The sequence below is a fragment of the Dama dama genome, chromosome 8 (genome assembly GCF_033118175.1).
Source record: "Dama dama isolate Ldn47 chromosome 8, ASM3311817v1, whole genome shotgun sequence".
Classification (NCBI taxonomy): domain Eukaryota; kingdom Metazoa; phylum Chordata; class Mammalia; order Artiodactyla; family Cervidae; genus Dama; species Dama dama.
Window position 1 is genome coordinate 44,677,220 of NC_083688.1, and position 14,166 is coordinate 44,691,385.

At 40.1% G+C, this 14,166-nt stretch overlaps 1 protein-coding gene and 1 long non-coding RNA gene across 5 annotated transcripts in view; one reads left to right on the top strand and one right to left on the bottom strand.

The window, feature by feature from the left end:
* LOC133060978 (uncharacterized) overlaps nucleotides 1–7,642 on the bottom strand; it is a 38,165-nt gene extending 30,523 nt beyond the window's left edge. For 2 of the 3 annotated variants that reach the window (XR_009693881.1, XR_009693880.1), the window contains exons 1-3: nucleotides 7,472–7,642; nucleotides 4,023–4,149; nucleotides 1,516–1,656 (exon numbers count right to left, since the gene is read on the bottom strand). This is a non-coding gene — a long non-coding RNA (uncharacterized LOC133060978). Of the gene's footprint in view, nucleotides 1–428; nucleotides 1,657–4,022; nucleotides 4,150–7,471 lie in introns of those variants that run through there. The other variant, XR_009693879.1, reaches the window with a different exon arrangement.
* Nucleotides 7,643–7,797: 155 nt separating this feature from the next.
* ORC2 (origin recognition complex subunit 2) overlaps nucleotides 7,798–14,166 on the top strand; it is a 36,902-nt gene continuing 30,533 nt past the window's right edge. For both annotated transcript variants that reach the window (XM_061149027.1, XM_061149026.1), the window contains exons 1-2: nucleotides 7,798–8,064; nucleotides 13,824–13,872. The gene's annotated coding sequence lies outside the window, so the exon portion shown is untranslated. The remainder of the gene's footprint in view (nucleotides 8,065–13,823; nucleotides 13,873–14,166) is intronic.

Here is a 14,166-nt window from a genome sequence, read left to right on the forward strand (position 1 = left end):
ATTTTCCCACTTTGTCATCATAATTTGACACTCCTGACCTACAATTTCTGAAGAGTTTTTTACTACTGTAACATCATGTATCTGGTCTCTGTCACAGTGGACAAGTATACAGGAAATATTCAACTTTCACGTTTACTTCATAAAAGGATACAGGTTGAATAGGTCAGCTCTTCTGTTTTTGTTTCTTAACCATCATCAACCTGTAGCTTGGTGTAAACTTGCCAAGTATTCAGAGAATAGTGCTGGTTAAAATTTAAATATGATAGGAAGAAAATATGATCTCTATTGACTGATGTCCTTTCAAACTAGGACTAGTGAAAACATTTTTTTTCAGAGCTGAAGAAAAAAAAAATGCACATTTAAGATCATATTTATTGGTGCATGTAAGCCATTATCTTAACTGTCTTACTGAACTGGTTAATGCTGTTGATTGTTGAAATGTGAAATATAGTCACTGTTGACCTTGTAAATATCTGCCAGAGATGAAAAAATATTTTAAGTTATAAATAAAGATGTATAAAATTCATTATCAGTCTGCAATGCAGAAACATATCTAAGATGTTAAATATTGTGTTTCTTGAGAGATGTGTAATTTCTCCCTAGATGTATCTAGTTACATTAAGGATGTAAATTTTCTTTTGTACAGTATAAAATACAGCTTTATTTGGCTTTTGACTGGATTTTCCTGAGTTAATTTATATCATACCTAAGTTTCATAGCTTAAAATGGTCCTTCGTTGCATTTTTTCAAAGCATGCAATTTTATTCATGTATGTCTGAACTTTTTAATTTATATGATACCCTATTAAGGAAATTTATAAAACTAAGGTAATATATAAAATTACATATAACACCCAAAATAAGAAATAACATGTAGGCAGGAGTGAAATTAATACATAAAATGTGTGCCATACATTTATGTTAATGTTAAGGTACAAACTTATCTCTGAACTTTAAAGCAGCCAAAGAGAGAGAGAGAGAGAGATTAACAATGTGATTTTCAGATATCCTTAAGATAAATCAGTTTCTCAGGTGAAGCACAACTGTTTCTAGTACTGAGACATTAGAACTAATTTTCTTTCCTGGGTCTTACAAGAGGAGCCATCATTATTACAGTGCCATTTACATTCTTCAGTAATGTATGAAAGTGCTTTTCTCATACTCTTACCAGCAGTTCATTCTCTAGCATTAAACTTCTTGATCAATCCTACATTTTCTTTCTAGAGATACTTTAACCTCCTCTTAGAACATGGATTTAACAAAGGCCTGAGCCCCAGGCCGCCTTTTCTTTTCCTTTTACATGCACTTTCTAGAAAAATCTCTTTTGTACCTTTTTCCCTCATGCCTTGTATTCCTTACTTATGAGCCAAAGCTTTCTCTTCCCTTTTATATCTTGTTATGCCTTAATGCAAAATTGCTGGTATAGATTAGCAGTTCAAGAGTGGTTTAAGGCAACTCACCAGACCTTATTTCCCTCAACTCTAGTTCTGCATTAGTTAGGAAGAATGAGTTTTACCAGTTGACAGTTTCAGTATTCCTTTCATTAAAAATGTGTTATTTGGTGGTCCATTGGTTAAGATTCTGCACTTCTGCTGCAGGAGGTGCAGATTTAGTCCCTGGTTGGGAAAATAAGATCCTCCATACCACTCAGCAGGGCCTGAAAGAAAAACAAAAAGTACTAGTTAAGTTTGAAAACCTTAGAAAATACAGAGAAAGTACAAAGGAGAACGTCACTTTAAGGTACTGTAATAAAACAGTGGATATTAATAAGGTAGCGGGGGCAGTATCCTTCCACACGAATACAACTCTGGTCCAGGTCACAGCATCTTATGGTCCAAGGATGAGTTAAAAACGACACTCGCTCAGTGGTAGGATGTGCCAAGCACCATTATAAACACTTTAAAGAAAATACCGCTATTCAGTTCTCAGTTAATACAAGTGTCTGATAGGTACTGTTTGTGGTGGTGGTGGTGGTGTAGTTGCTTAGTCGTGTCCAACTCTGCAACCCCATGGACTGTAGTCCACTAGGCTTCTTTGTCCATGGAATCTCCCAGGCAAGAATACTGGAGTGTATTGCCATTTCCTTCTCGAGGGTATCTTCCCAACACAGAGATCGAACCCATGTCTCCTGCACTAGCATGTGGATTCTTAACCACTGAGCCACCTGAGAGGCCCCAATAGGTACTATTACTCTTCCTTTATAAGAAAAGGAAATTTCATCTGAAGTATCAACAACCTCAGATATGCCGATGATGCCACTTTAAGGCAGAAAGTGAAGAGGAACTAAAGAGCCTCTTGATGAAGGTGAAAGAGGAAAGTGAAAAAGCTGGCTTAAAACGGCTGATTCATGTCAATGTATGGCAAAAACCACCACAATATTGTAAAGTAATTAGCCTCCAATTAAATTAATTTTTTTTTTAATTCAAAAAACAAAGATCATGGCAACTGGTCCCATCACTTCATGGCAAGTTGATCGGGAAAAAGTGGGAACAGTGTCAGATTTCATTTTCTTGGGCTCCAAAATCACTGTGGATGGTGACTGCAGCCACGAAATTAAAAGACTTGCTTCTTGGAAGAAAAGCTATGACAAACCAAGACAGCATATTGAAAAGCAAAAGCCCAAAAAAAAAAAAAAAAAAAAGTCACTTTGCTGACAAAGCTCTCTATAGTCAAAACTATGGTTTTTCAAGTAATCATGTATGGATGTGAAAGTTGGACATAAAGAAGAATTGACACTTTCAAACTGTGGTGCTGGAGAAGACTTGAGAGTCCCTTGGACAGCAAGGAGATCAAACCAGTTAATCCTAAAGGAAATCCACCCTGAATATTCACTGGAAAGACTGATGCTGAAGCTGAAGATCTAATACTTCGGCCACCTGCTGTGAAGAGCTGATTCACTGGAAAAGACCCTAGTGCTGGGTAAGATTGAGGGCAAGAGGAGAAGGGGACGACAGAGGATGAGATGGTTGGATGGCATTACTGGCTCAGTGGACTTGAGTTTGAGCAAACTCAGGGAGATGGTGAAGGACAGGGAAGCCTGGCTTGCTTCAGTTCATGGGATCGCAAAGACTCAGACACAACTTAGCAACTGAACAACAAGGTCACAAAGCTAGTAAGTGATAGAGCAGACACACTCAAGACATTCAGGCTCACAGACTTGTGCACTTAACCATCTAGACACTGCTTTGTATAATGTTGATTGTTCTCAGCTATTGTTCTCACTTGCCTGAGGCCAAGGCCCCTGTGGAAGTTGGGAAGGAAGGGGAGTTTGGATCTCTGTAGAGCTAGATTACTAAAAGGCAAATTAAACCCTTGCAAGAATCAAGTCCTAATACCCTAGATATCCGTAGTTATAAATTAACTTTTATCCTACATACGTTGGGATGGCCAAAAAGTCTTTTTGGGTTTTTCCATGTTACAGAAAATCCTGAACAAACTCCTTGGTCAACCCAATATAATGTTTCTAATCGACTACTGTCCTTAATTATATCCCATTCTTATTTCTCCAGAGTGCATGCGTGACTGGAGAGATGAGAAAATAGTCTTTCTATGGTTCATATGAGGAACCTCAGTTGAGAAAAGCTGGTTTAGACCATTAATAAAGAAGAGGAGACTCCCAAAATACAAAACTTAAAAAATTTTAGTTCCTCCCAACCACCCTGGGAAAAGCAGCTTAGGAAGTTGGACTTGCAATTATTTGTAATTTAATGTTATTTTTAACTGCATGGGAGAGGGTAGAAATAAAGTCTTTCGTGTTTAGGGCCTGTAAAGATCTAAATGTGGCCCTGGGTCATAATTTTAAATAGGTTGGATGTAATCTGTGGTAATATCCCTAGTTTTGTTCCAAATGTTACATCAGAAAGGGATGGTACTGACTTCTAAAACATGAAGGGCCAATTAGTTTTGGCACTTTATCTTAGGGAACAATGTTTAATACACATTAGGAATGAAAACATTTTTTTATGGCTAGGTTATGTTAATCAGTCTGGAGAAGGAAATGGTAACCCACTGCAGTATTCTTACCTGGAAAATCCCATGGATGGAGGAACCTGGTAGGCTACATTCCATGGGGTCGCAAAGAGTCGGACACGACTGAACAGCTTCACTTTCACTATGTTAATACAGACGTAACGTTCTGAGATACCTATAGCTTAAAAAGTTACATTCAAAGAGATTAATCACAGGATTTTAAGAAATCTATAGACATTATCAAGTGCTATAAATAATGATTTTACACTGTGAAATTCTGAATTGAAGGTTATATTCTATAACTAGTTTCTCAGAACATGAATTACTATGTACACATTTTGAAGAGCTTACTCTGCCAAATCTTTCACTGCTAATTTGTGTGTGGTTTATGAAGACCTCATTATCCCAGGTTCAAGAGAATACTAGAGATAAAATAGCTTCTGGTTACTATATTCTCTTTTATTCCTGGATTCTGATATTTTTAAAAATCTCTGGGTAGAAATTATTTGCTGAGGCATCTGCTATTGACATTCTAGACCTATTCTGTTGACATTCTAGACCTATTGTACCCTTATCAGATAAGTGTGTGTTTAATGCATAGTATCTAGGTCATTTTATATCATATTTTGATCTTCTAAAATATGGTTTGGATAAAAACCTTTGTTTCAATATGAAAACAAAACTTGAAAAAGTAATTTCACATTTAAAAATTCACTCACTATCTTACTGAGGAAATTTATAGACATTCTGATTTGCTGTGCTGACAAATGAGATCATTGGTGAAGAAAAATGTGCAGCTGACATCTTGATGCTGCAATCTGCTGTCTAAACATTAATTAAAACTTTATTTTTTCTCTAGAATCTAAATTTGATGGCCGACATTCCTTTTTATATTCCTTCTTTTACAGATATAAAATCTTTGAGGTATTCTTAATTACAGTTTGGAATAAATCTGATTCCTAAACAGTCTTTTTGCTCCTGGTCTATTTGTTTTGTCTCAGAGTTGAGGCTTTATTCAAAAGTTGGTGAAGCCAGAATTGACTGGAACTCTGCCTGCAGGGTCAGGGATTATCAGCTGATGGGTTTCAAGGTGGATCAATAGATGAACTGACTTTTTCAATTGGGGCCGCCTCTTCTGATTAGTCTTCTGAAAAAGAAGTGTTTAAATAAATGACAGTTGCCAGTGTTCTGGGAGCCAAACAAGGAGATTCCTACTGTCCCACATAATCTGTTCAGTTACACTGGCCAAATTCAGTATGACTTCTCATTTCTACTCTGTTGAGTCCAGATCCTCTGGTTCACCTTGTAAACTCCTGCTGTTATGCCAAGTATGAGAAGAGATCTGGGATCTAATTGGTCCTTGTTTCAGACCTGGACCAGTCCTCCAGTGCTCAGTTCCAGCCTGCTCTTCTGACTTCAGAGGTTCCTATAGACTAATTCCTGAGCCTAACTGGAGTTCTGTGAGAGGAACAGACACTGTCATCATCCTTTCCTGGCCTGCATTTCAGCTTACTCTGCTTTGCCTGATCACTATACATCTTCTAAAATTTTATTAAATTATCTCACTTCTTTTCCTGTTTATTTGTATGTTTATATTTAAAACTTTCTTTTGACTCTGTTATTTTAGTGGCAGTTCAAGACAGTATTCAATTCACCATGTTAATCAAATTCTGACAAGTGAAAGTGTTAGTTGCTCAGTCCTATCCAACTTTTTGTGACCCAGTGGATTATAGCCCACCAAGCTGCTCTGTCCATGGAATTCTCCAGGGAAGATTACTGGAGTGGATTACCATTTCCTTCTCCAGGGGATCTTCTCAACCCAGGGGTTGAACTTGGGCCTCCTGCATTGCAGGCAGATTCTTTAGTCAAATTCTAAAGACTTTTAAATTCAGAGACTTTTAAAACCTGGCCATAAATTTCAAACTATAACCTAATTAGCTGCTGGCATCTCTACCCACTTAAGATGTATTTAAAATTGGGCTTGGTCTTCTCCTCCTCTTGGAAAAGTCTAATGTTCTCCCCAAACTATGTGTGGAATACATGGGGAAATTGCCATTTTATGATCACCTCTATCTTCAACTTCCTGCCACTCCTGAATTCTAGATGTCCATTCTGAATGGTATGACCCTTTGTTTTTATCTATCCCAGTACCAATCTAGAAGGGAAACTCAGCTCCTTCTGTCTCTTTCCCACACATGCATGCAAGCGTGCTCAGTCATGTCCGACTCTGTGATGCATAGACTGTAGCCCACCAGGCTCTTCTGTCCATGAGATTTTCCCAAGCAAGAATACTGGAGTGGGATGCTATTTCCTTCTCCAGATCTTCCTGACCCAGGGATTGAATCCGAGTCTCTTGCGTCTCCTGCATTTGCAGGCTGATTCTTTACCAACCGCACCACCTGAGAAGTCCCATTTCGCACATATATACCTTAAAAACAATTAAAGCCCACCACTCACACCAAGTCTGAAGAAGACTAGTGAAGATTTGAGAGGGAGATGGAAGAAAGTTTCCATCATAGAAACATAACTTATTAGTTGAGTATTATTATCAGATCTTCCATTTTTAAGAACTCTTCAAGCACTTCAGTGTTAACTGTTGACTACGTTCCTTCTCCCCACTCAACCCCCAAATTCTGTTTTTGATTCCAATGTAGAGAAAATTAATTTCTCTTTTTTCTTAAATTTTGCTAACCAAAATGGAATACTAAGGTAGGTATCCAGGCTATGACTATTTCTCTTTCCCAATCAGATTTCCTGAACAGCGTCCAAAATGATGTAACTGTCTCTTCCTTCCCTCCACTCCATTCTTTACCACCTTTATCCACAATGATCTTTCAATACAAATTTGGCTAGTGCCCTAAGGGCCAAACTAGCCCTTCATAAAAAACCGATTCAACTTTGGGGCTTGCCTCTTGGCCCTTTATACACCCACTATGTTGATTTGGGCCTTCCACCTGGAAAACTTTACCCCTCCTTTTGTCTGGCTTAAATCTATTCAATTCTTAGGTTTCAGTTTAAATATCTCTTCCTCCAAAGAAAATTTTTTCTGAATCCTTCTGTCCTTTCATTAGATAACTCTGCCAGTGGTTCGATAAACACTGGGCTTTCCAAAAGCATAGCGTTCCCCCCCCCCCACCCCCCCCCCGCCCCATATATTCAGTATCTTCTATAAGGGCTACTGTGAGCACAGAGAGCAGGCTCCGCTAGCTCAATAGTGTAACGTTATTATCTGGTATGCAGGTTTTGTTCTGAATGAATGAATGAATCCAAATGAAATCGTAGTTAGGGGGTAATACTGTTATTCCAGCAGGTTCACTTCTTTTTCTTCTTCGTTACCTTTAGTTCTCTCTGCATCCATTCCTTCCATTTTCCTCCTCTCTTCATCCTATCAGCAGTCTGATTCCAATCTCCACATTCAGTGCCCCAGCCCTAATTCTCTCCATACTAGAGAGCACTGCTCCCCTCCTCCCTACCCCAAATCCCTAAGATGCACGGGGTCCTACCTTTCACGCCAAATGAGGTTACGTTTAAAAATAAATAAACCCGAATTCATTCCATTATCTTTTCCCTCAAAGTATCCAGAGAAACCAATGACACTTTGAAGACTGCGTTTGCACCGAGCACACCCAGTTTCCTCGAATCTAAGCAACGCTTCCTACTCCCTTCCCCGGAAGCGGAAAGAGCAGAAGCAGAGCTTGGGGATTCCTTTTCCTCAGTTTTCTTGTGGGCGGGGCCACCAGGCCGGCGTTGACTGGTGAGCAGAACCGTCGCTCTCAGCCGACTCCATGTGCTATTGGCTACACGGGGCTCCGCCTCCTGAGCAGGGCGGGAGATTTGGTGTGCCTCAGGGAAGCTTCCCATCCCCCTCTGGCTGCCGTTGGTCGGCCCTGCGACCCTGCGGTTCTGCTCCTGCACTGCCTACAAGAATTTGGCATTCTTGCTAGGGCCGAAGCCTTCTTCCCAGAGGCGACCTTTCAGCCGCGTAGCGTCCGGCTGGCACGAGGCGGCCGCAGCCGCTCCGGGTGGAGACCTGGCGGTTGCGTGGTGGGCGGCGGGCAGCCTGCCTTCCTCTCCTGCTTTGCTCGGGGCTTCTGAGGTGAGTCCAGGTGCACCCAGTCCCCAGCCTTCGCCCGAGCACCCTGGGCGGGGTGGCTGCGCCTCCCTCTCTGCGCTCCCCAGGCTGCCTCCAGCCTCGCTGGCCTGAGAACCCGCGGCTGCTCGAGGCCCAGAGCGAAGTCAGTAAATACTTGTTGGGGTGAGAGGCACCCTCTTCAAAGACCGTTCCTCTGTCCAGCAGTGATGGGTCTAATGTTCAGAGGATGTCTGTTACCAGAATATGTGTTTCCTGGCATGAGGAGCCTTCTGCTTGCAGAGAGAACTGCAAAAATCCGTAAAGAAAGTAGTAAGGTAAAAAAAAAAAAAAAGAAGTAAGGTGTCCTGGGACAGGAGCAGGTACAGTGGGGGCTGAAGAGGAAGGAATCTTGTCCCAGAAGTGCCACTCGAGCGGGAACGCTTTGATGTCATCCCACCCTGCAAGCACCAAATGAATCCTAACTGAGCACAGTCACCCTGGGCCAGGGGTTGTAAAGCGGTTGCCAAACCAGGCTCCTTTGGTAGAGCTTTTAAGTTAAAAGGATGCCGAGGCATTACTTTTCGCTTTACATCTGAAATCCACTACACCTTCCTCTAGCTAAATTGCAATCTGAAGAAAAATAGCATGGCCCCACACCTTTGTGTGGTGGCACTGCACGTTAAATGGACATCATTCAACTCTTATTGAGCACTGTTTCTCTTTAATGTGCTGACGAAAATTAATCAGTAGTCGATCTAAGATAGAAGTGGAAAATTTTATTAGAGCCAAACAGGGTTATAATTCCGAGAACTGTTCTGTTAGAGGTCAAAGTACAGTTATGTGGGGTTTTTTGTTGTTGTTGTTGTTATATGTTTTTGAGACTGTGGGCTGTACATTCAATTAAATGACATATTATTGACAATTTACACTATCCAAATCTACACGTATGAAGCATATAAGTGGGTCATGAGTCATCGTGGCCCCTTACAAGACTAAGAAGGAAGGTTATCTTATAAAGAAGTCTAGTTAATGCAGATGCACAACACACACGAAAGTGGACGGAGGAGGCCCAAGTAGGTAGAGAAAAATTTTATATTTAAATTATGTTTAAATCGTCTTGCCATAAAATATGAACTTTCATCAGATGTTATTTGGGATATGGAGTTGTACAAGAGATCTGCACGGTTAAGTTGAAATTTTAAGTAAAAATGCCTGTAATAAGGAACTTGGTTAGCATTTTCATAGGTCAACCACATGCTCCCATTTAATCATCAACTTTGTCCTAAGTTAGACAGTTGTGTGGAGTTAAGATCAGAACCTAGGTTTATCTGATATTAAAATTGGTGAATAACACTAAATTAAAGCACTCTTTTTTAAAGGATTATGTTTTTTAAAAAGTTTAGCAAACGCTTTATCTGCTCTCAATAGAGAGTGTAAGCTGTTAATGCTCATTTGTGTTAACTCTTTGAGAAACATCCACTTAAAGTAAAGCATCAGGACAGGGTCTTGAAGAGTAAATGGTCACCAGATATTTTCATGTTATTTGGTTGTACTGGGGTTGTTTGTTTTTGTTTTCAGAAATTGTGGAGAAGGAAGGAAAGGTTTATTTCAAGGTTTCTGTAGAAATTTAAATCTTGTGATTTTTTCCTATATAATAAGATGCCTTAAAATCTAGAAAAGGGAATTATGTATAAATGCATTTGGCTACAGATAAGACTGAGTTAGACTGCCTCTGCCCAGACAGTTCTTACATAAAATACCGTAGGGAAACTGCCTGGGATAGTGTTCAGTTATCTACAATATTTGCTTTTAAGTTTTTATTGAAAATCTTTTTTTTCCCCCCTGAAGGAACTACTGAACTTTTGCTAATAAGATTTATGTAACTGACCTTTAATCCTTTTGATTGCGAGGAAGCTCAGAGCTAAAAATTCTTTGTATGATTTTATTTTCTGGCTTTCTTTTTCTTTTATTTTCCCTGATCCAGATTCCCTGTTAGTATTTATAGTTTATCATTTGTTTTATTGCATTGTTTATTGTCATTGCTTCAAATCCTCTGTACAACATAGCCGACTCATTGGGAAAGACTGAGAGCAAGAGGAGGAGGGGCGACAGAGGAAGAGGTGGTTGAGTGGCATCACTGACTCAATGGATATGAGTTAGAGCAAACTCAGGGAGCTAGTGAAGGACAGGCAAGCCTGGCTTGCTGCAGTTCATGGGGTCTCAAAGAGTTGAACATGTCTTAGCTACTAAACAACAAAATGCCGCTTGCTCTTAAAAGCATGCTTGATAGAACTGATGTTTAACCTAGTGAATTGGAAACCTAGAGGGACTGTAGAAGTCCTTGGATATTTGAACCACTGTGTGGAAAAATGACTACACATGCTGTGAATAGTTTCCAGAGGTCGAGACAAGCATTTGGGATAACAGGTTTGTATTTAATGGCAGGAGAAGTGTGTCATTTGATAAAATGATCTGGGTCTTTGGAATTAGTCAAACTTGGGTTTCAGCCCTAATACACTTTCTAATTGTGTGAATTTTAGTGAGTAATGGAATATTTAACCTCAGTTATCTCATCTGTAAATTGGAGTTATATATATTTTAACTACCTCAGGGAGTCTGAGGATTTACTGATCTGGTGTACATAAAAGTGCCTCATATAGTGCCTGACAAACAGCCCCTCAGAAAGCTATTTTGTACAGATAAAAAGAAAATATTTCTTAATTTTATATAAATGTCACATAGATGCATTTAACTTTTTCTCTAATACATCCAATTCCCCATATTAAGCAGTATCATGACTAGAAAGTTGGCAAAGAACAAAAGAAATGTTCTACTGGCAATGGTCATATAAATTATGGGTGAAATATTATTTCTGCCAAACTCTGTATTGTTATTGTTCAGTTGCCCAGTCATATCCAACTCTTTGTGACCCCATGGACTGCAGCTCGCCAGGCCTACCTGTCCCTCACCATCTCTTGAAGTTTGTCCAAGTTCATGTCCATTGCATCTGTGAGGCCATCCAGCCAACTCATCCTCTGATGCCCTTTTCTCCTTCTGCGCTCAATCTTTTCCAGCATCAGGGACTTTTCCAGTGAGTCATCTGTTCGCATCAGGTGACCAAAATACTGGAGCTTCAGCATCAGTCCTTCCACTGAGTATTTAAGATTGACTGGTTTGATCTCCTTGCCGTCTGAGGAACTCTCAGAAGTCTCCAGCACCACAGTTCAAAGGCATCAATTCTTTGGCACTCTGCCTTCTTTACAGTCCAGCTCTCACAACCATAGGTGACTACTGGGAAGACCATAGCCTTGACTGTGAGGACCTTTGTCACAGAGTAATGTCTCTGCTTTTCAACATAATGTCTAGGTTTGTCATAGCTTTCCTTCCAAGAAGCAATTGTCTTCTGATTTCATGGCTGCAGTCACCATGTGCAGTAATTTTAGTGCCCAGGAAGAGGAAATCTGTCACTACTTCTATCTTTTCCCCTTCTATTTGCCATGAAGTAATGGGATTGGATGCCATGATCTTAGTTTTTTCAATATTTAGTTTTAAGCCAGCTCTTTCACTCGCCTCCTTCACTCTCATCAAGAGGCTCTTTAGTTCCTCTTTGCTTGCTGCCATTAGAGTGGTATCATCCACATATCTGAAGTTCTTGATGTTTCTCCTGCCTATCTTAATTCCAGCTTGTTATTCATCCAGCCCAGCATGTGCTCAGCATGTGGGTTAAATAAACAGGGTGACAGCAGACAGCCCTGTCATATTCCTTTCTCAATCCTGAACCAATCAGTTGTTCCATACTGTTCTAACTGTTGCTTCTTGACCCGCTACAGGTTTCTCAGGAGACAAGTAAGATGGTCTGGTATTCCATGTCTTCAAGAGCTTTCCACAGTTTGTTATGATTCACAGTCAAAGGCTTTAGCATGGTCAATGAAACAGAGGTAGATGTTTTTCTGGAATTCTCTTGCTTTCTCTATGATCCAACGGATGTTGGCAGTTTGATCTCTGGCTCCTCTGCCTTTTCTAAACCCAGCTTGGACATCTGGAAGTTCTTGGTTCACGTAATGCTGAAGCCTAACATGCAAGATTTTAAGCATGACCTCACTAGCATGGGGGCTTCCCAGGTGGTGGCTAGTGGTAAGGTATCCACCTGCTAATGCAGCAGATGCAAGAGACCATGGTTTGATCCCTCGGTTGAGAAGATCCTCTAGAGAAGGAAATGGCAACCCACTCCAGTATTCTTGCCTGGAAAAATCCCATGGACAGAGGAGCCTGGTAGGCTACAGTCCATGGGGTTGCAGAGTCATATATGACTGAACACTTGTTGTTTTGTTTTTACTAGCTTGGAAGATGAGTGCAATTGTCTGATGATTTGAACATTCTTTAGTACTACCCTTCTTGGGAATTGGGATGAGGATTGACCTTTTCCAGACCTGTGGCCACTGCTGGGTCTTACAGATTTGCTGACATATTGAGTACAACACTTTGATAGCATCATTCTTTAGGGTTTTGAATAGCTCTACTGGAATTCTATCACATCCATTAGCTTTATTGACAGCAGTGATTCTTAAGGCCCACTTGACTTCACACTCCAGAATGTCTGGCTCTGGGTGGCTGATCACATCATCATAGTTATCTAGGTCATTAAGATGCTTTTTTTGTACAGTTCTGTGTACTCTTTCCATCTCTTCTTGATCTTTTCCATGTTTACTAGATCTCTACCATTACTATGGTCATACAAATTATAGGTGAAATATTATTGTTGCCAAAATCTTAGCTCTGTGTACACCAATGTCAAATAAGAATATGAAGACAGAATTTTGAACAAAAGAGTATAGCTTTATTTCTTTGCCAGGCAAAGAGGGAGCACCTCAACAACTGTACCCCCTTCTCTGCGGAATAGGGAGAGGGCTCATGGTCAGGGGTATGTGATAAGGATTAAGGCAGTCTTGCATTCTTCTTTCTTCTGCAAAGTTTCAAATGGCCTCAACACTGGATCTCGTAGTCTCCAAGGTTATCAGCTTATGACCTTGTTTCTGAAATGAAGAATGCTACAAGGAAGTGTTACAAGGGTGTTGGCAGGGGGAGGGGGGAGGCCAGGTGCAAGATATAATTCCCATAGAGAGTAACTAAGAAATTAACTTTGTGAAGGACAAGCCTTGTTATGGGCACTATAGATTAGAAACAGCTGAAGTAAAACCAGGATTGCTAACTCTCATGGACCTATTCTTCGGGTTTTTATAGCCGTTTACTTCGTTTCCCTTGTTTGTTAGCATTAAAAAATCCCATTTTCCATTTCTGTTGAAACAAATTCCCCACTGCTGGTTTATTTGCTCCATTCCAATGGAGAAAGAGAATCGGGTATCGTTCTTGTTTGGCTTAGGAGAAAACTTCAGTTTTACTCCACTTGACAAATACCAGCTGTCCATCCTGGGGCCCCATCTGTCTCCTACCTTATTATCTTTGTACACAAAGTATAATCCAAATAGAATTGTTATGAGGATGAAATGAGAATACATGTAGAACATTATAAATTTTGTCTAGCACATAGTACTCAAAATTTTGGCCTCCCTCCACCACCTGCCCCTGCGGTTTAGATCTTCTCAGCCTCCGAGGCTTCCTGGCCAAAATGGTAATGGTCATTTTGCCCTTTCCTGTGCCGTCATAGTAGCTTTGGCTTTGTAAGATCTGCCTTTACTCATCCTGTTTGTTAAAACTCATGAACTTCTTTGGTTGCTCTCATTTTCCTGTTTGCTGGCCTGACTGAAGTCTTTTTCCCAAAACAGGTGACTCTTCTTGAATTTTCCAGCTGAAGAATATGTAGTACCTTTAAAGGTAAATGAAAACTGAGACAAAATCATTTAAGTGTGCTAGTTACAAAAGAAAACTTGGCAATATTTAGGAAGTCATCTGCATGCAAAGAACTGACTCATGGAGGACATGAGTGACATGTGATCCTCTTGTCAGGGAAAAGCGTATAAATAGGATTTGTCAGAGACGGGAGAAAAAAGTCTTTTTTTGAGTAAACTGCTGATTATCTGATAGTTAGGTGGAGTTATTAATTTGTTTCAGGCAGTAAGTAGCATTTAAGTTCTGAAACTAAGGAAGTCAGCAAAGTTAAGAGTTGAT